Source organism: Camellia sinensis, chromosome 8 (genome assembly GCF_055761805.1).
Source record: "Camellia sinensis isolate YWXY chromosome 8, ASM5576180v1, whole genome shotgun sequence".
Lineage (NCBI taxonomy): Eukaryota > Viridiplantae > Streptophyta > Magnoliopsida > Ericales > Theaceae > Camellia > Camellia sinensis.
The window spans coordinates 44,756,008-44,779,544 of NC_138968.1; the positions used below are offsets into that span (position 1 = coordinate 44,756,008).

Sequence of the window (23,537 nt, forward strand, 5' to 3'; positions counted from 1 at the left end):
ATACACAATGGATGCAACACGTGACATAATTAAATAAATTGTCCACAGGCTTACATCATTACGTAATAGAGAAGGAGTTCTATACTTTTTACAATAATGGCGTTTCGCCAACAAATAAAAGGCCCCATGGTCAATAGATAAAGAAAATCCTCAATCTTGAACCACTTCTCGACATTCACCTGAAAAAAGATTAGCAACGTGAGATAAACATAAAGTCTAGTAGGGATCCCAACACGATCCTAAAGAATAACAACTTACAGACAGCTATGATCATGAATGCTCAAACTCATACTGTATGAATAATGTGACGATTTGTACCGAAGTATATTTACATATGTACTTTTTCCAAAAATCATTCAATTTGTTCAATAATATAGATGGTTCACATTTCCTTCTCGTTTTCTAAATATATATATATATATCATATAACAACCGTTTGCTTTCGAAATATAACCACAAAATTCGATTTCCTCGTATTACTTACAACTCAATACGTAACCTATGTCCGATTCCAACACGTTCATTATATTTTCCGACCTTAAGCCCAAGTTAAAGAGATTCTTTCAACAATTAATTTGATACGCTTATATGTACACGTAAACATCTAACACAAAGATGAAAACAACAAACACCAAACAACTAGCTACTCAACATATAAGACAACCTGGTCTTCCTGAAACATAACCATCATAACGCATTATACGCATAGACACACTGAGACAAATATGATTAACAAAACTATGCTCTACCTGCCTTAAGCACGGCAAGCCAAGGATATAACTTTCCATAATGAAATGCCAATCTACTAGACACTCGTTGGAAACTAATGGTACCTCTGGTTCTCAGCGTAATCAATTCTCCAGCCGCTAGCTGAAGGTATGGTAGCTCAGATTCTCAGCGAAGTATACATTGCCGACCATCACAACAGGTCAAGCGTACAAATAATACCAGTGAAATACATACATATAATCTATTCAACAAAAATGTCATCCTCCACCGATAACCAAGGACAAAAACCTCTAAACACGTGTACTTTATACTTGTGATAAAATAATTCAATTCAAATGAGACTTTAAGTCCAACAAGAACAATAATAAAATAAAATATTCACAATCCAACCTGAAGTTCATTTCTAATTTTACAAAGTGTTATGACCTCTTTCTCTTTTTAAAACTCAATTCTTTCATTTTTCAAATCACCATACACCAATCTTTCTCTAGGATCCATTCTCTTCATTTAACAAAACTAATCCATGGATATCAAAGCCATAGTCCAACTCAATCTGTCATGATTAATCCAAAATAATTTCAATACTATGGTTAATTCTCCCGTTTTGTTGTTAACACAATCACATAATCCATATTAACAAAATACAAATATTATTCAATGTTATCCCTTTTTGATTCACTAAGTCAAAATATTAAATTAGGGCCTCTCTCTCTCTCTCTCTCCCTCTCTACATAAACTTGTTAAACTACTCCCCAATTAACCCAAACAACAATCAATTTAACAATTTCAACTCCACACATTCAAACCCTAGATCCCCTTCATGATTTTCAAAGAAATTCCTAATAGATATGATTTTTATGCAATAAATCTACCACGTCTATCTATAGACAAAGTATTGAAAATGAACAAAGAAATCCCTACCTCTTGAAGCAATAAGGAGAAAGCCGAAAAATCCACAGCAACAAAAGCACGATCAGCTCAGATAAAAATGAAACTCTCGTGACCCTCTATGTTTTGATCTATAGAACTATGGTAGAAAGTGAGTAGAAATAGATGAAAACAAAGCTAGAATGCTTGAAACCCACAAAAATGGTAGAAGAGAAGAAGAGAGAGAAACCGTTCGAGAAAAATGGAGAACAGTGAACCAAGATGCTTTTTTAAAGATGCTAACTTCAAACAGACCGCTCGAGAAACCGTTGCTTGAGCAAAGAACTCGAACTCCCAGAAGTTTAGACCGAACAAGGCGGACCGCTCGAGCGACCAATCTTGCGCTCAAGCAAACTTCAGCAATAACTAGAATTATAGACCTGCTAAAGTATTGGATGGCATGCCAGACCGCTTGAGCAACCAATCCATCGCTCGAGCAATGAAGAAAATCTTCAGAATGCTATAGAGGATGAGTGGGAAAGAGAAAGAGAGACCAAAAAACAGTGGTAGGATGAATTATAATTACGAATTTCCAAGATAATGTAATTATATGTAACACCCCCCCCCCCCCCCCCCAAAAAAAAAAGAAGATATTCTACTCCTGTACAATATCACTAACATGCAGATCACAACAACAATATGAATATATAACATTGTTTCCAACACATGCCTCAGTATATTCTTTTTGTTGTACAACATGAATCTTATCTGTAAAATATAAAATGAAATTATTTCAAGTTAATGCCTGAAAAGCTACAAATTTCTAAGGCCTTGCCCGGTTACAACAAATGAGTCACAACTCAACACAAAGAAGCCCGTGGCTTAAATTACAATAGATAACCAAGGAAAACAATAAATCCGAGCCTCAAGCAACAAGATCCTCCCAAGTCATCACCTTGGCGGAGGCACACCGGTTCACCTGAAAGTGGTTTCCCTCGTAGGGTGAGCATAAAGCCCAGTAGCAATAAACTTAATGACATGTATGAAGTGTAACAATGTCATAAGATGGATGCGCGTGAGGTGTCATGGTGAAACATGCATTTTCCCTCTTTGAAACAATGTAAAGTGAGATTTTCAAAACACCTTTCCAAATCAACAATATTCTTTCAAAACAATCAAGAGGTAAATAAAATGAATAAATTCCTTGGGCTAGTGTTCATAATAGTAACTATAAAAGTCACTATGCCATTTTTATTGGTATTAGCCGGAAGGCTTGATACCTACCGTGCGGGTTTTATGTCTTACACCAAGGACACATAAGCCAACTTAATTCTGCTTTAACACGACCTCATAGCTTTACCATTTTATTTACCCTTTCTGTAATACAATACATGCATCTCAAAACAACCATATATTTTCCGAAACATTGAAATCTCCAATTACAAATCCATGATATGCACAATGCAATGTATGATTTGTAAATATTTCCCTTCCCTAATTCCTATGCAGTTTCTACAACTATCAATACAACCCTCTATCGATTGCCAAAAAAACAATTATCTCTAATTAAAAGACAACAACAACAATAATATTCCAAAATCATAACCAAGTCGGAATCCCAATGATTTATACAAAATCTCATGATTTCCAAAACAACATTCACACTCTTCACAAGTCTTGTGAATCTCAACGAAAATATGCAATTTTCCGAAACCTCGCATATGGTCTCCAACAAAATCACCATTTCAAAAGAGTAAATAATACTTGGTATTTTTCAATTATTCGAAACATTTTCCAACCAAACCTCATTTCAACTAAAATTCCACATCCATTCTAATTCCATCTTTTTCCATAAAAGCATCCAAAACCCTAGTTTTTTTATTAACCTTTGAAAACCCATTAAACCAAATGTTTTCTTCAAAAATACATAACACAACCACTAGGTTACCAATCTGAAACCATAACTGAAAACAAGTATTTTTCCCCAAATTTGTGCATTAATAAATATATATCCAAATCTAACTTTTTGAAAACCCATAACTAACAAAATAACATATAACGAAGCTAAACAACATGCACACTATAAAGAAAATCCCTACCTTAATTAAGATTAGAAGACAAGAGAGAGTAAGGGTTGAAGTTGGAAGGAGCTGAAAATGAACTTTGCTCCGATTAGAAAGAAGCTCTTGACGAACTCTATCTTTTTTCTAAAGGACAAAGGTGTAGAGATCAGGAGTGAGGGTGTATTTGAGGTTTAAAGGTGTGTTTTAGAGAGAGAGGGGGTAGATCTAGGTTTTTGAAAGTTTTAGAGAGAAACGAAAAAGTGATCCAAAAAGTGACTTTTACGGATTGATATACGTGTAGATCACTCAAGCGCAGGAATGGTTGCTCGAGCGACCAGACACAAACGAAGACACCGCTCGAGCGCAAGAATGGTCGCTCGAGCACACTAGACACCCCTTCTAGTAGTTCAAACTTGTAAAAGTTCGCTCGAACTCAAGAAGTGTCGCTCGAGCACGGATATCAAATTCTTAGTAGTTTTGTAGACTGTAAAAGATTGCTCGAGCGCCAGAATCTTCGCTCGAGCGAACAAGCAAATTTTGGGCAAAAACTTCTTTGAAAAACGGACGCTCAACCTGTTTCAAATGCAACCGCAGTACTCAAACAATCCAATTCAACAAGGAATGAGATGAACAAGGACATGAACAACAATGAAGACAAGGAATCCCGAATCCAAAACAATAAACGGGTCGGATTTAAACTAGAATCGTTATATTATACTTGATCGAAAGTATAATTTTTTGTAATTTTAGAAAATTCATTTATTTTATTTTTATCAATTGAATTATTATATATCTATTTGTTATATAATACTTAGGAAAAAACATTAATAGAAGAAAATAAACCAGTAAATAAATAAATAGATAAATAAATAAATAAATAAAAATCGTATAACTCGTGCCATGTTTGGGATGTTATCTTTTTGATTAAAAAGTCAAGAAACTAAAGGGTGCTAAAATGTGTTGGGCATATACCAAAAAAAAAAAAAAAAAGCTTAGGAAATCTTTGTACTAGATGGAAAAGACGAAACAATTTTTGTGAGTGAGTGCGTAATTGCTTACATCTTTGGAAGGAGAATAAATGATTTAAGTAAAAAAATAAAAATACGACATCACTTATTCGCATTTTCCCATACAATTAAAAAAATCATTCCTAAATACATTAATTTTTTAAGGAGCCACTATTCCCGCTCCCGTTTACTCCAAATACAACCTTTTTTTGTCCTTTATTATATATATTTATATTAATACACTTTCACACAAAATACACTCCCTGAAAAAACCAAAACTCCAAGAGTATTAATGTAGTTAGAGCAAGGAAGGGGGTGTATTTAGAGTAAAGTAGAGTGTGAATAGCAGCTCCCTTTTTTATCTTTTAAAAAAGCCAAAAGGTCACTTAAAAAGCTAATTTTAGTTTCAATGGTTATAGTATGAAATCTATATATATATATATATATATTTATACTTCTATCTATACTATTATATAGTTAAAAATGTTGGGTCAATGAATTTAAAACTTCTAATAAATTTTTTTTTATAATTTTAAATTAATAAAACATAAAAATACACGTGTCATAAAATCATTGATCATTTCACTTTAATTATAATTATTGACACTTCAATCATTATGATAACATATTTTAAATTTTGTAATTATCACTTTTTTTAGATGGTGTAAATATCAAGTTTCAAATTTCTAAATGTATGATATATTTTTTTTAAATAATATTGATATGAAAAATAAATCAAAAATTTAAATGATAATAACAATAGAACACTACTTCATAATTTTAAATCAGTAACAATGAAATACAGCTTCTGTTTTTTTACGATAATAGTAAAAGATGGATCCATGCAATACATATTGATCATGACCTATCAACGTTAATTTTCAAATGTTATTGAGCAAATTTTTATTTGTTTGGTTCAAAGTTTACATTTAATTCTTTTTTTAAATTTTTTTATAATTTTTTTAAAACTTAAGAAATATATTTAGCCTAAAACTATTGGCACATCTAGCCATATATCTAATTTGAAATTTTAAAAATCTTTTAAATGGAAAACCCAAAACAGAATCTTATTCATTATTAGGCCCCATTTCATTTAAAATTTAAAATTTTGGAATATTAAAAGAATAAAATATGAAATTTAGTAATGCTATGATGATCATATTTGATAGTATCTGATGTGACACTTTAAAGACAATACCTGTATGTCATGTGACTCTTATCAAATAATGTGATTAGTGTCATGTAATGTGTTAACAATATATGGTACTAAAATCTGATATCAAAATATGGTCACATAATATTACTCTTTTTAAAAATCTGTATAAAAAAAAATATTATTTGAAGAGCGAGTTATACATAATTGAACAAATACAAATATATATATATATATATATATAAATTTTAGGTAGATTACCAACTATTCTTAAGATAAATCATAATAGACTTCATCCTCTAATGGTAACTGTGGTTGAATAACCTATACAGTCTAAATAGTTTGGTCCCCAAAAAAATCAAGCTTGAGTTCTTATCAGTAAGTTAGATCACTTTTTTTATCATTAAAAAAAAAAAAAAAACTTTATTGATGAAAATCAATATACAAAGATTATTGAGACAAACATTAATAAAGGAAGAATGAGTGCACGAAGTTTTAAAGCAAAACTAAACAATCCTAACTATGTCGGCACTGACAAACAAGTCATATTATCTAAAGAAATAGGTTAGGCTTTAAGCACTGAAATGGTTCAATTAGAAAATGAGCCAAAAAAATTAAGTTTAGGGGCTAACTCAAAATTATTTTATATACAAATATATTTTGTTTATTTGTTTAATAAATTAATTTTATTAGTGGCATATAATTCAAACAATGATAATCGGTTTGTTAGGTCTAGACCAAGAAAAGTTGTTTCGAGAGATAAGTTGACATTGGTAAATAGTTTAATTTATTTTTTTTAATATGAAATTTTTTTATATATATATATATATATTTTAAAATTATGAAAGCATTGGTCTTAATGGTGAAGTCAGACCAAAAGAATGGCTTTGGATTAGATTAAATGCTAGATTGACCTATTCCAAATTTGAACGTTAATTTTTATTTTCAATAGTTAATTTTATTGTAATTGACCTATTTGAGGGGAGAACTTACAATTATGCTTAATAAGGGGAAGATTAATTTGAGGAGTGACAGAGAAAGAGACTATTCCCTTTGTTCTCTTTTCTATTTTATTAATCCTTTTTATCGAGTTTTACAAGAAAGGTAAAAGTTAAAACTTAGGGTGAAACACCAATAAATCCGCAATAGTAAACGTATAAATTGTTTAGTCCTATCTTTTTTCTTATGGACCCAAATGTCCCATTCTAGTGTGAATTACATAAAGAGCCAAGTATATATGCGCGTGTGTTATGTGTTGAGGGACAAATGCGAATTTTCTCATAATGTTAAATTATTAAATGTAAATGTAACGCCCTCAAAATAATAGCATTAAACCCCTTAAATAAGACATGCATTGATATTCAAAAGTCCCACATTCTATCATTTCATTAGAATTCTATTACATAAGTATTACATGTTAACAACAAAAGCAAATGCCCTAAGGGCTTACAGCTTTCCAAGTTAACACTTGGTTACAACAAAAAGAGTACTAACTCATACACATTAAGCCCTTGGCTTGAATTTACATGTAATACATCAAAAGTAAAACAACACAAAACTATGTCTGCCTCTAGCCTCCCAAGCTATGTCCTTGGAGGTGGCATGCTTCCTGTACCTGAAAATGATATTCCCATATAGGGTGAGCCACAGCCCAGTAGAAATACACTAAACCAACCATGAACAATGACTAAAAGATTAGCAATTGATAGATGGCTAACACTGATACATTCACATAAATCACACATTTATGTCATACGACTTTTGAGTCCAAGTTTCCTTTCATTTGCCCTTTTTCAACGGATAGGCATATAAGCACTACCCACATTCTCACAGATATGTATAACAACAATATCCACATTCTCAGATAAGCAAATAAGCTATATCCACATTCTACAACAGATATGTATAACAACAGTATCCACAGACAAGCATATGAGCTATATCCACACTTCACCAAGATAAGCATATGAGCTCTATCTCCGGAGTTCATCCCCTATCTTCTCCCAACACTATCCGGTTTAGAGGTACATCCCCCATCTTCCCCTAAACCGCGGAGTACATCCCCCATCTCCTCCTCTACACATAACGTATACAAACACATTGGTTCTATATACAATCACTCAATACATACAGTTAATGTAATCTTTCAACCGTCAACTTCCATGACACATTCCATTGATTAGTTTTAGTTTGCCTAATCATCATGCATTGTCTACAACAATCACGACTATCCTCCACCGATAGCCCAAAGCAGATATTTCTAAACAGAAAATAAATGCACAAATGGATATTAAATCAACATTTCATTCCTCTCAATTAATTATCCCAATTAATTAAACAATGTAATTAGGTCAATTCCCATAATTAACATTTCAACCCTAAGGTCCCATTTTCATCAATGATTCAACATTTATTCCAATTCTCTATGCCAAACATGCATTCAGGTTTATTATAAATAAAACCCCAACTTTTGTAAAATTGCACAAAAGCCCCTAACTTTCACAAAATTACCAAACCAACCCCAACATCTCAAAATACCAAAATTTAAAGACAAGATCCATAGAGAGGAGTAAGATATCCCTACCTCGAAGTTTGAGCCAAAAAGGAGATGAAGACTCGAAGACCAACGTGCTCCAAATCCAAACTTTTTCAGATTAAAACAAAGCTCTCAATGCCCTCTATCTTTTTAACAAAGGCCCTAGGCTAGATTCACACTCTAGAGAGATCAATTCTTAGAGAGAATGTAAGTGTAGAGAGAGAAGGTCTCGGATTTAGGGTTTGGATCAAAAAGAAAGTGAAAAAGTGATGTTTAAAACGCTACTGTCCGCTGATATAAAACACGCTCGCTCAAGCGAAAACTTGGTCGCTCGAGCGACCAGACACAAAAACTCTCGCTCGAGCCAAGGAACTCAAAAGTGCGCTCGAGCGAAGGAATTCTCGCTCGAGCCAACAACTCGAACCCTCAGGTCTGCAACCACAAGCATGCTCGAGCGACAGACCTCTCGCTCGAGCGAAGAACAAACCAGACCGCTCGAGCCAAGAAAAGCTCGCTCGAGCCGAGAAACACCACTCTCAGGTCCAGACACAGACTCAACGCTCGCTCGAGCGACAAACTCCTGGCTCGAGCGAAGACCCAAAATTCTGGGCAGCAACACTTGGCTCCAAAACACGACCAACCTGTAACAAACCTGCCCAACACATCCTATAACTCAAAATACAAAGTAAAGAGGATGCAAACAAGATAATAAACAACTACCAACATCCACAGACACATGTCCGGATCACTGTTCAACAAGGGTAAACCCGGGATCGCTATAACCTCCCCCCCTTAAAGAATTTCGTCCCCGAAATTAAGCACAAGTTTTCAAAACAAGTTTTTCTCCCTTTTAAACAATGTTACACCTTAACATTCAACAATCCGACCCATTACCGGTCATCCCATCCCTTTAACAGGAGGCATTTCACAATCTGTAAACAACATATGTACTTTTAACATGCATTAGCATCATGCATTAACTTTCCAATTTCAACAATATAATCAACATATATAATGTTACATTTAACTTCCATATGAGGCAAGTTCCCAAAACATACTTCCAACAAACCAAAACATTTTCAATGTTTCACAACTTAAGACATATATAAAAGCTCTTAAGTTCATTAAAATGCAAAATTTAAATACAAGTTCACATATCAACAAACAAGTCCGGATATTTCTCTCGGACTTCCAACTCACGTTCCCAAGTGGCTTCCTCCACTCCGTGATGTTTCCACAAGACTTTCACCAAAGGAATGGTCTTGCCACGCAGGACCTGATCCCGCCTATCCAAGACCCGAACCGGTCTCTCCTCATACGAGGCATCCTCATCAACCTCTAAATCGGTCCAATCCAACACATGTGATGGATCTGGCTCATACTTCCGAAGCATACTCACATGAAACACATTATGTACTCCGGACAACTGCGGCGGTAAGGCTAACCGATAAGCAACCTCACCAATCCTCTCAAGGATCTCAAAAGGACCAATAAACCGAGGGGATAACTTCCCACTCTTCCCAAACCTCATCAGACCTCGCCTAGGTGATATCTTCAGAAAGACATGATCACCTACCTCAAACGCCAAAGGTCTCCTCCTACGGTCAGCATAACTCTTTTGTCGACTCTGGGCTGTAACAAGCCTCCTACGGATAAGCTCAACTTTTTCCGTCGTCTCCCTAACCAACTCCGGACCCAACAAAGGTGCATCACCCACCTCGGCCCAACAAACTGGAGACCTACACGGTCGGCCATACAAGGCCTCAAACGGTGCCATACCGATGCTAGACTGAAAACTGTTGTTGTAGGCAAACTCTACCAAGGGCAAGTGCCTCTCCCACGTCCCACTGAAGTCCAGGACACAACCCCGAAGCATATCCTCGAGGATCTGAATAGTACGCTCGGACTGCCCGTCAGTCTGAGGATGATAAGCCGTACTAAAGGTCAACTTAGTACCCAAGGCACTCTGCAAACTCTGCCACAACCTAGCAGTAAAACGAGGATCTCTATCTGAGATGATCGTCACTGGAACCCCGTGCAATCTCACTACGTCCCGAACATACAAGTCGGCAAGATGATCTACCGAATCTCTCACGCGCATAGGAATAAAGTGTGCCGACTTAGTCAACCGGTCTACAACCACCCAAATAGTATCACTACCCCGCTGAGTCCTCGGAAGACCTACAACGAAGTCCATAGTGACATGCTCCCACTTCCACTCGGCAATAGGCAAGGGTTGCAACAAACCCGCTGGCCTCTGATGCTCGGCCTTCACTTGCTGGCAAGTAAGGCACTTTGATACGAAAACAGCCACATCTTTCTTCATACCCTGCCACCAAAACTGGCGACCCAAATCCTGATGCATCTTAGTACCTCCCGGATGCACTGCAAGGCGCGAATGATGAAACTCTCGGAGTACTTCCTCTCGGCAAGACTCCGGTACAAACAAACGGTCTCGGTATCTCACACTCAGGTCGGGATACACCGTCAAACCCTTCTCAATTTTCCCACTGGAGATCTTCTCTCGGAGGGATTCTACCTCAAGGTCACCTCTCTGTGCCTCTAACACTCTAGTCACAAGTGTAGGCTGCGCAACAACAGAAAATAAGGCCGCAGCCTCAACAGATTCGCCCAATAGCAAATCAAACTCACCAAGTGCTCCCAACATCTCCCATTCCCGGATGGCTATACAAGCTACATCACTGATGGATTTCCTACTAAGGGCATCGGCCACAACATTGGCCTTTCCCGGATGATAATGCAACTCAAAATCGTAATCCTCGATGAACTCCATCCACCTCCTCTGCCTCAAATTCAAGTCTTTCTGTGTAAACAGATACTTCAAACTCTTGTGGTCCGAGAATACCTCGAACCTCTCACCATAAAGGTAGTGCCTCCAGATTTTCAAGGCAAAGATCACAGCCGCTAACTCTAGGTCGTGTGTGGGGTAATTCTTCTCGTGTATTTTCAACTGACGTGAGCCATAAGCTACCACTTTCCCTTCTTGCATCAACACACAACCCAAGCCCTCTCGTGAGGCATCACAATAAACTGCATAACCCAACCCTCTCTTCGGAATAATCAACACCGGAGCGGTGGTCAATCTAACTTTCAGCTCTTGGAACGACTTTTCACAAGTCTCACTCCACACAAACTTGACTCCCTTCTGAGTCAATCTAGTCAACGGTGACGCTAACCTGGAGAAATCTTTCACAAACCGACGGTAATACCCAGCTAATCCCAGAAAACTACGGATCTCAAACACACTCTTAGGCTGTGCCCAATCTTGCACTGCCTCAACCTTGGATGTATCAACAGACACCCCTTCCCCGGATACCACGTGGCCTAAGAATTTGACTTCCCTCAGCCAGAACTCACACTTCCCAAACTTGGCATACAGCCTATGGGCTCTAAGCAACTCAAGCACCACTCTCAAGTGTTCCTCGTGCTCCTCCTCTGAAGGTGAATAGATAAGGATGTCGTCCACGAAGACGACCACAAATCGGTCTAAGAACTCCCGGAAAATCCGGTTCATCAAGTCCATAAAGACTGCCGGTGCATTGGTAAGCCCGAATGGCATCACCAAAAACTCGTAATGGCCATACCGCGTACGGAATGCCGTCTTAGGAATGTCTTCCTCCATGACCCTCAACTGGTGGTAACCCGATCTCAAGTCTATCTTAGAGAAACAACGGGAACCCTTCAACTGGTCAAACAAATCATCTATACGGGGCATAGGGTACTTATTCTTAACCGTAGCCCGATTCAACTTCCGGTAGTCAATACACAATCTCAAGGCCCCATCTTTCTTTTTAACAAAGAGGGCCGGTGCTCCCCACGGCGAAACACTAGGGCGAACAAAGCCCTTATCTAGCAATTCCTGGAGCTGAACTTTCAACTCAACCAACTCTGCTGGAGCAAAACGGTAAGGTGCCATAGAAATCGGCGCCGTGCCGGGCACTAAATCAATAGAAAACTCTATCTCTCGATGAGGTGGCAAACTAACAAGATCTTCGGGAAAGACATCCGAATACTCACAAACCACCCTCGGCAATACAAGCTGGGTCTCACCACTCTCACCACTCTCGCCACTCTCAAAGCTGGCAAGTAGACTACTAAGCTCACTTCGCTTTCGCGAATCATACCCCGGTGGCAAAACACTACCAACCCGGTCTCCCAAGAAATGGAACCACTCCCCGCTCAAGGTACATAACGTGACCCTCTGGCGGTAGCAATCAATAACAGCCCGGTATGATGATAACCAGTCCATACCCAAAATAACATCAAAACCCTTCATGGGTATGACAACAAACGGAAAAGCAAGCCTATAGTCGTCGACTTCTATATCACATCCTCTAACACCCTGTTTCAGGATCAACTCACCACCCAAAGGCGATACCACACAAATAGGAGATGCCAACTGTGCTAACTCCAATTCCAAAACAGATGCAAATGCAGCAGATACAAAGGAATGAGATGCACCCGTGTCTATCAACACATTAGCAACCGAGTTGCAAAACAGAAAAGTACCTCTCACTACTGATGGAGCCGGTACTAAATCCGGCGCGGTAACAGCATACACGTGCCCCGTAGGCCCCTGGTCTACCTGCTCACCTCTCGGAGCAAAAGACTGCTGCACAGACTGGGATGACGAAGCTCCCGGATTGGCCCTCGAGGCCTGCACAGACTGAGCTGGCTGAAAACCCTGCGTCTGCCTAGAACCAGACGCTCCCGAAGTGGCACTCAACTGCGGGCAAAACCTCTTCAGGTGCCCAGGCTGTCCACACTGATAACAAGACAAGGGCTGCCTCCTGCCCAAACTCTGACTCTGCGGTCTAGCTGAAGAAGAAGTAGCTTTCTGACCCCCACCCTTCAACGGGCAAACAGAAACCTTGTGACCCAGCTGGCCACACTTGTAACAAACAAACTCCCCCTGACCACCTCTCCCGGAGCCTGCACTCGGCACTGGGAAAGTCGATCTAGCAACACCACCCTGCAACTGCTGAGGGTTAGAACCCCTCTGCCTCCTGCCATCACCCTGGCTATCTTGGCTCCTCTTGGAGCCTCTCTGCCCCTCATCCTCCTCCTGCATCATAATCTCCATATGAGCAGCTGCATCTACTAGGTGTCTATACTCTCGAATGTAAGACCCACCAACCCTCAACTTGAGGCCCCGCCTCAGCTTCCGCTCAAACTCATAGCAACGGCGTTCCTCAGACGCCACCAATTCAGGTGCAAACCTGGACAAACTAGTAAAGGTAGCCTCAAACTCGGCCACTGACAAGCCCTGCTGATTAAGCCGGCTGAACTGATCCCTCAGCTTCTCCCTAGCTGCTGCAGACAAAAACCTCTCCTGAAAAGCATTTATAAACGCCTCCCAAGTACCACCAACACGAGCCTTCTCGTACTTCCACCACTGACCCGCATCTCCCTTCAGTTGGAAGGATGCCAAGGTCACTTTCAGTGCTCCGTCCTCGATGCCAAGCATTTCGAACGTCTTACTCATTTGCTCTAGCCACTCATCAGCCTTCAGTGGCTCTTTTGGATCCCCGATAAACTCATCCGGATTAGACCGGAAGAACTCCCTCTTCAAGAAGGAAGGCCCTGCCTCAGCGGCCTGATTTCCAGCTCTAAGAATACCCAAAGCTCCTGCTATCTCTCTGGCCAAGGCACCCATAGCCTGCTGACCCACTGGCTCGGCCACATTGGCCTGACCAACTCCCTCCTGCACTGCCGGAATCTCACCCTGTAACGGTGCTTCCTGCCTCGCAGGTCTACCACGCCTAGCACCTCTTCCTCGTCCTGACATCCTAATAAAGGTAACACAGAACATTAGCACATTCACAAATGTGCCGAAACTAAACACTCACGTCCTAATGCATGGACAACTGTAATTCACTCCACATAAGCACATAAACACATAAGCACTTACGAATTTCATTTCCGGATAATGATAGTCCCGAGGCGTTACCAGAGTTCCGGTTAGAAACAGCATTGATCAAGTGCCTTTCCAACAAGACTCCCAGAAATCCAAGGATCCAATCAACATCCTAGAAATTAAATCCCATACCCACATAGTCACATAAGCATGTTATCAAGCAAGCCCATAACATATGATACTACATCAAAGTCTCTATCAAGCGAGACAAACCCATTGTGATCCTACTCACTTCCCACGTACCCAAAGTATTCGAACCCGGTACGCTCTGATACCAAGTTGTAACGCCCTCAAAATAATAGCATTAAACCCCTTAAATAAGACATGCATTGATATTCAAAAGTCCCACATTCTATCATTTCATCAGAATTCTATTACATAAGTATTACATATTAACAACAAAAGCAAATGCCCTAAGGGCTTACAGCTTTCCAAGTTAACACTTGGTTACAACAAAAAGAGTACTAACTCATACACATTAAGCCCTTGGCTTGAATTTACATGTAATACATCAAAAGTAAAACAACACAAAACTATGTCCGCCTCTAGCCTCCCAAGCTATGTCCTTGGAGGTGGCATGCTTCCTGTACCTGAAAATGATATTCCCATATAGGGTGAGCCACAGCCCAGTAGAAATACACTAAACCAACCATGAACAATGACTAAAAGATTAGCAATTGATAGATGGCTAACACTGATACATTCACATAAATCACACATTTATGTCATACGACTTTTGAGTCCAAGTTTCCTTTCATTTGCCCTTTTTCAACGGATAGGCATATAAGCACTACCCACATTCTCACAGATATGTATAACAACAATATCCACATTCTCAGATAAGCAAATAAGCTATATCCACATTCTACAACAGATATGTATAACAACAGTATCCACAGACAAGCATATGAGCTATATCCACACTTCACCAAGATAAGCATATGAGCTCTATCTCCGGAGTTCATCCCCTATCTTCTCCCAACACTATCCGGTTTAGAGGTACATCCCCCATCTTCCCCTAAACCGCGGAGTACATCCCCCATCTCCTCCTCTACACATAACGTATACAAACACATTGGTTCTATATACAATCACTCAATACATACAGTTAATGTAATCTTTCAACCGTCAAGTTCCATGACACATTCCATTGATTAGTTTTAGTTTGCCTAATCATCATGCATTGTCTACAACAATCACGACTATCCTCCACCGATAGCCCAAAGCAGATATTTCTAAACAGAAAATAAATGCACAAATGGATATTAAATCAACATTTCATTCCTCTCAATTAATTATCCCAATTAATTAAACAATGTAATTAGGTCAATTCCCATAATTAACATTTCAACCCTAAGGTCCCATTTTCATCAATGATTCAACATTTATTCCAATTCTCTATGCCAAACATGCATTCAGGTTTATTATAAATAAAACCCCAACTTTTGTAAAATTGCACAAAAGCCCCTAACTTTCACAAAATTACCAAACCAACCCCAACATCTCAAAATACCAAAATTTAAAGACAAGATCCATAGAGAGGAGTAGGATATCCCTACCTCGAAGTTTGAGCCAAAAAGGAGATGAAGACTCGAAGACCAACGTGCTCCAAATCCAAACTTTTTCAGATTAAAACAAAGCTCTCAATGCCCTCTATCTTTTTAACAAAGGCCCTAGGCTAGATTCACACTCTAGAGAGATCAATTCTTAGAGAGAATGTAAGTGTAGAGAGAGAAGGTCTCGGATTTAGGGTTTGGATCAAAAAGAAAGTGAAAAAGTGATGTTTAAAACGCTACTGTCCGCTGATATAAAACACGCTCGCTCGAGCGAAGACTTGGTCGCTCGAGCGACCAGACACAGAAACTCTCGCTCGAGCCAAGGAACTCAAAAGTGCGCTCGAGCGAAGGAATTCTCGCTCGAGCCAACAACTCGAACCCTCAGGTCTGCAACCACAAGCACGCTCGAGCGACAGACCTCTCGCTCGAGCGAAGAACAAACCAGACCGCTCGAGCCAAGAAAAGCTCGCTCGAGCCGAGAAACACCACTCTCAGGTCCAGACACAGACTCAACGCTCGCTCGAGCGACAAACTCCTGGCTCGAGCGAAGACCCAAAATTCTGGGCAGCAACACTTGGCTCCAAAACACGACCAACCTGTAACAAACCTGCCCAACACATCCTATAACTCAAAATACAAAGTAAAGAGGATGCAAACAAGATAATAAGCAACTACCAACATCCACAGACACATGTCCGGATCACTGTTCAACAAGGGTAAACACGGGATCGCTATAGTAAACTTCAAAAAAGCTCCTTAGTGTATTTTTCTAAACGTAACACTTCAATGTAACACTCAAAAAACGTAATACTCAAAAAAGTAACACTCCAATGTAACACACTAAAAAACTAATTACTGTACTTTTCTCAAACGTGACAATGTAAATTATCAAAAAAAATCCCATAGTGTGCTTTTCCCAAACGTAACACTCCAATCGATATAATACACAAAAATTTCGTAGTATACGTTTTCCAGACGTAACACTCTAATGTAACACACTAAAAAATTTCTTAGTGTACTTTTTTCATATGTAACACTCCAATTAATGTAACACACAAAAACTTCTTAATATATTTTTTTCCAAACGTAATACTCCAATGTAATACACTAAAAAACTCCTTAGTAATACACTAAAAAACTTCTTAATATACTTTTCTAAAACACAACAGTGTAACATTCTAAAAAAATTCCTTATTGTATTTTTCCCAAATGTAATACTCCAATAAATGTAACACACGAAAATTCTCTAGTGTACTTTTTCCAAATGTAATATTCTAATGTAACACTTCAATATAACACCAGAAAACCATACTAACAAAAATATAGATTTTCACGTTCGACAATCAATACTTCAGTCCCAAATCCCTAAAAAAGAATATTTCACACCTCACCTTTTCCATTTCCATCCCAAAAACAAATCAAAAAGATTGGAAAAATAAATCACAAAAGAGCATTTACTTAAACTCAAATAGCATCAAATCAAATAAATATAACTTTTCAAAACAAAAAGGACTAATTAGTTCATAAGAAAACTCTTAAGACTAAATGGATAAACATTCTCTCATATAGAATTTATGGATAAATTTTCCTAAAAATTAATTGGCAAATGTGATTTGTTATATGATCCGATGAACTTTAATATAAGATGAAGTATAATTACAAAATTTCAATGGCATAATTTATTTATGTTTTACCGTAGGTACAATTTTTATGATTTATTATATTTTTTGTCTTAATTTTTTTCTAATTATATTATAACACATTTTTATATTTACTACATAAAACACACCATTGATGACAAGACCACAAAAGAAAGAAAGAAAAAAAAAAGACCTTAATTGTAATTGTCACAAAAATAATTAAAATTTATTTGATTATAAATCTCTTTCTTCTCTTCATTTTAAAATATTTTTAATTTTTAATTATTATTTAATATTAACATTATTTTTTAATTACTTGTGTGATACCATATATAGCATGGGGGTAATACTAGTTATTCCATATTTAAAATTGTAATTTTGAATTTTATCTTAAAAAAAGTAGTTTATGTAATTGTGGAATTCAAAATAATAGAAAACATGTTAAAATAATGAGCAATGATTGAAACCTCCACCCTACAAGACCCCCACAAACCCCCACAAATCTGAACCACTTGTGATGTGAACCCCGCACATACATGAGTGGGTTCCACATATACATGGAGGGTCAGGATCACTTTAGGGGTGTGAGAGTCATCTTCAAAGGGGTTAAAACAATTTCCTAAAATAATAAAGGCTAGTGGGCCTCAACTAAACATGGAATTAACATTCTTCCATTTGTTCCATTAAAGCGACTGTGATGAAATCATGGTTATAAAAAATATGCAACTTGTTTTGAAAGCTTTTTATTCAATTGGATTCCATACTAAAAATTTTGACACATAAATCATGATCATTAACTTTTTCAAAAATAGTTAATTAGTTTAGATTTATTAGAAATTATAAAATTGCGATTACTTCATATCATCAGTGTGGGTTATAGTGATTATGTAACGCCCTCAAAATAAACCCATTATATATATATATATATATATCAATGACATGCAATATTAAAAGAAAACAATTCATTATCTCATTCATCAGAGTATTACTAAATAAAACATTACATGTAACACCAAACTAAATGCCCTACGGGCTTACATCTTTCCAAGCCAACACTTGGACACAAAAATATGAGTTCTAACTCAAATACAAATAAAGCCCTAGGCTTGAATGTTTACATGTATCAAATAAAAACAAATAACTAAAGATAGTCTTCAAAATCCAAATCCTTCCAAGCTAAGTCCTTGGAGGTAGCTTATCACCTGAACCTGAAATGATGTTCCCATATAGGGTGAGCCACAGCCTAGTAGAAATGTACTAAACCAAATATAAGCATTGAATAAAGCAATAGCATTCAATAAATGGTTAACCAAGATAATCAATTACATCATTATACAGTCTTATGACACTAATGTCAATGACACGTTTCACTTTTCATTATTACCGATATGGCTCAGAACCTGGCCAAACTTACCACAGTGAACTATATATATCATATTCACATTACTTCCAATATCAACCAAACAAATGAGACTCAGGCTCACATCAAAACACTTCATACTTCCCGTTTGATACACATTTTAGTGCTGTATCAATAACATGTAAAAACACTTCAATATCAATAAGCACACATAATAGTGATGCTAATGGAGTCCATCCCCTATCTCCTCCCAAATAAAATCTGGTTTAGAGGTCCATCCCCTATCTTCCCCTAAACCGTGGAGTACATCCCCTATCTCCTCCCACACAATATGCAAATGCAATGCTCAATCAATACATGTATTTTCTATATTAATTCAATAGTCAAAATTAATGACTTAACCAATGTGATTAGTTTCAGTTATCCCTAATCCACATGCAATGTTTACAACAATCACGACTATCCTCCACCGATAGCCCAAAACAGTTATTTCTAGACTGGAAATAAATATATTAACAATTCAATAGGCGAGTGATTTAAATTATCCAACTACACCATTAAATTAATAAATTCCTCAATTCCCCCTTAAATTAATTATACAAATTAATTTATTAAAACAACTAGGGTTTTCCCCAAAATTTCCAAAATACCCCCAACATATCGAAATACCAAAACTTAGAACAAAACTTATAAGATGGAGTAGGAAATCCCTACCTCGAAGAAAACAACTTAAATAGAGAAGATGGGGATGACCACCCAAAATCCAAAGTGCTCCAAATCGCGAAAAGTTCAGATTAAAACGGAGCCCTCGACTCACACTATCTTTTTAACAAAGGATCTAGGGTAGTAATACACTCTAAGTAGATCAAACCTAAGAGAGAAGGTGAGTAGGGAGAGAGAAAAGTCGGACCTAGGGTTTGGAATCAAAAAGAAGATGAAAAAGACTGATCAAAACCCGCTGCTGCTTATATAAACTGGATAGGCTCGCTCGAGCGAAGACATGGTCGCTCGAGCGACCAGACACAAGAAACCCTCGCTCGATCGAAGAAGATCTCGCTCGAGCCAAAAACTCGATGCTTCAGGTTTGCAACCGAGAAGCTCGCTCGAGCTACAGAATTCTCGCTCGAGCGAAGAAACACAGCTCTCAGGTCTACACTAGACGCAATCGCTCACTTGAGCGAAGAAACCATGGCTTGAGCCACTAGACACAAAACCCAAATCTCGCTCGAGCGAACAAACCTTGGCTCGAGCGAAGGTCCAAAAATCTGGACAGTAACACTTGGTTTCCAAACCCAACCAACCTGCCCAACACATCCTATAACTTAAAAACAAGAAATTAAAGGACAATAACAACAATTATATAACGACAAGATCTACGGAACATAAGTCCGAATACAACAACCGAATGGAAAAAGACTGGGGTCGCTATAGATTACATGACATGTATTTAGAAATTGTAATATTGTTATTACTTCATATCATCAGTGTGGGTTATAGTGATTATATGACATGTATTTATTACACCAGTGTTATTAAAGGTGATAGGTGAACTGAAGCACCAAGTTTTCCCTGAGGCCTAGGCTCAAAGCACAAAGCACAAAGCACAAGCTGGGGGCCGTAGGCTTCATCGAAGTGAGGCTCACGTCGACGATAAAAAATAGATAATTTAATATAAATAAATGATTCATGGTTTAACATAAGTAAAAATGAAATATTAGATATTTTCATACATAAATACCAACAAATAACAATATTTAATTATAGATAAATAATTCAAAGTGCACAAAAACACAAACATCTAACTCATAAATCATAAACATATGAAACTAGAAAGGTGATGGAGAAGGAGATTAAGGAGTTAAATAAAAAGAATAACCTCACTTTGCTTTGTTGTGTTTTTTCAAAAACACTTTTCAGAAAATTCTACTTTCTTGTTTTCCGTGTTTTTTTGTTTTTACTGAATTTTTTAAATATTTTAAGTAATTTTTTTTTTTTAACTTTTTAGACATACCTAACATAAATATACCTAAAAAGTAAAAAATTTGTGAAAAAAATCTTTTAAAAATTCACTAAATACCAAAAATACAAAAAAAAAATATGAGAATTCAGTACATTTTTTATATTTTTATGTATTTATTAAATTTTTAAAATATTTTTTCACAATTTTTTTACTTTTTAGATACATCTAAATAAGGTGCATCTAAAAAAGTAAAAAAAATGTTTAAAATTTTAAAAAAATTCACTAAAAACAAAAAAACATGAAAACCAAAAAACTGAGTTTTCAAAAAACTTAATTCAAAAAACTCAAATCAAACACACTGATTCAGTTGAAGAGAAAGCTCTATTCAACCAACGTTTTTGTATAATTAGGTCTCAAATAGTATTGGATTGGAATGTATGTTTAGGGGATTAATCTCCTATAATCGCATGTTAAAAATAAAAAAAAAAGATTAAGTGTAATCTAGTGTTGTAATTGTAATAAACATTTTAAAAGAAGCACGAGTCGTGCACCTTGAGCCTAGACCTAAAGTGCACTCTTCATGCGCCTTTATGGAGTATATTTTATATCGCCTAACCTAAGATGTTTTGGAAGCACACTAACTATGCCTTGATGAGCTTTGGGCCTAGGAGCACGTCTAGGCGCGGAATTAATAACACTGCACTGCACGATTGATAATTGACCCAGTTCATTATTCGGGAAATGCAATTATTTTCTTAAAAGGCTTCTGTAGTTAATCAAATAGAGGCGGAACTAACACAAATTAGCTAAACTAGTTGGACAATAGTTGGACAAGAGTAGGCATTTTGTCTTACACTGGGGGAGTTGCTCTTGGCACCTAAGTGCCCTATTTATAACCACTTGAATAATAGTCCAAAACTGACTTGTTTAGTCCGCTGCTCATTTTTGAGTTATAATAAAGGAACCATAATAAAATAACTTAATTGCTTATATTGAGTATTCTTGTAATAATCATGCTTTTAATTTGTTTCTATTTAATTTTGGTTTCTTGCAAATTAGAGAATGGCAATTTTGGTGTTAAAAAGATACTTGAAGCGAGAGCAGTTTGTAGATTATGTTTTGAACCGATCAGAGGAGATGCAATCAATATATGTGAATGCAGCTGTCCCCTCTTAGATCTAAGGTGTGGAGAGTATTGGGTACAAGATTCAGCAAAATGTGGATATTGTAAGAAAGAGTATCAGAAGATATATGTTACTGTGGAACCAGAGCAGATTCCTGGAGTAACACAACAACTGCTCCTGGTTCCAGTATTAGTGAGGTAATGGAATCCACAGGTTATTGTCTTTCATATACTGGCAAGTTTGCAATTTGTACTTCATTCTTGCTTAACTAGTAGTCCTCGTAGTAAGTAATTGAACTTCAGACTCCAGTTTTGTTCATCCACCTGATAAGTTGGTGAACATAATATTATTAACTCTTTCTTTAATTGATTTTTTCACTGAGATCAATTCTTTTGAAATAACAAATCAGGGAAGGGAGTTGCTTCATCCATCACCTGTCATTTGGGTGAATAAAAAAATGCACCGCCTCAACTCTGGCAAATTAATCTAGAATTAATCAACAAATTTGGTCACTGTAGCAATTCAATAAGAAGCACATATATGAATGATTTGATTGTAGTTGACAAGCATATCTTCACTGCTAGTCACTATATAGCCGATTTGCATGCTTTTGATGTCTTTTCGCATAGCTTGTTTCACCAAGTTTTGCACCATATTGTGTTTTACGTGCTTGGCAGGCTTCTCATTTGTGCAAGTTCTCTCTGCGGGGACTGATGTGGACCATCCTATTAGAGAAAGAGCAATTGGCTATGGACTGATGTGGACCATCCTATTAGAGAAAGAGCAATTGGCTATGGACGTAATTTGTTTTCATTGTTCTATTGTGTTTTGTTAGACTTGTATTTTATATACTCATTCCCATTTTTTCATTTATCACCATTGCTAGCTGTAACAATTGTCAAAGCTATTTTCCTTGGTTCGGCTCAAAAAAACAGAAAGGAACCAATATGTATGTAATTTCATTATCTGCTTTTGGATTATGCAAATACATCTTGACCATTGAATTTTTTAATTTTGAAAAATTGGAAACCAGAGCAACCAGTTGACTCATCTCCAATAGCTTGCTCTCCCTATTTTCACTCTCTCTCTCCCTCTCCCTCTCCTTCTGCTACTCTCTCCTATTTTCACTCTTATTCTAGTTGAATTAAATAGCCATCTCAAGTAAATCTTTTATTTGTTAGGTTTTAATTTTTTTTTCCAAACGTCACTACAACAAAAAAAGGATTTTAACAGCGCGTAATGCACGCCGTAAAAATCCTTCAACGACGTGCAGTGCGCGTCATATTATGACCAGTTATGAAAAGTCATTTACTTTCAGCGATATGTTTCGTACGTCGTTAAAAATTATTTAACGGCAGATTTTGTGCATCGTTATTACTTTTTCTATGACATGCTATAGTATGTCGTTAAAAAGTATTTAACGGCAGATTTTGTGCATCGTTATTACTTTTTTTATGACATGCTATAGTACATCGTTAAAAACTATTTAATAGCAGATTTTGTGCGTCGTCATTTTTTCTACAACTACTTTTGCATGCCGTTAATTGGTGAGACAAATAATAACGCTGATTGCTCACCGTAAAATATGTAATACGACGACTTAT

General features: G+C 37.0%; 1 long non-coding RNA gene across 1 annotated transcript in view; it reads left to right on the top strand.

Annotated features, from left to right (window-relative positions):
* Positions 1–23,017, top strand: part of LOC145788997 (uncharacterized) — a 185,020-nt gene extending 162,003 nt beyond the window's left edge. Inside the window, exons 2-3 of the long non-coding RNA XR_014337642.1 lie at positions 21,869–22,130; positions 22,611–23,017. This is a non-coding gene — a long non-coding RNA (uncharacterized LOC145788997). The remainder of the gene's footprint in view (positions 1–21,868; positions 22,131–22,610) is intronic.
* Positions 23,018–23,537: the final 520 nt, after the last annotated feature.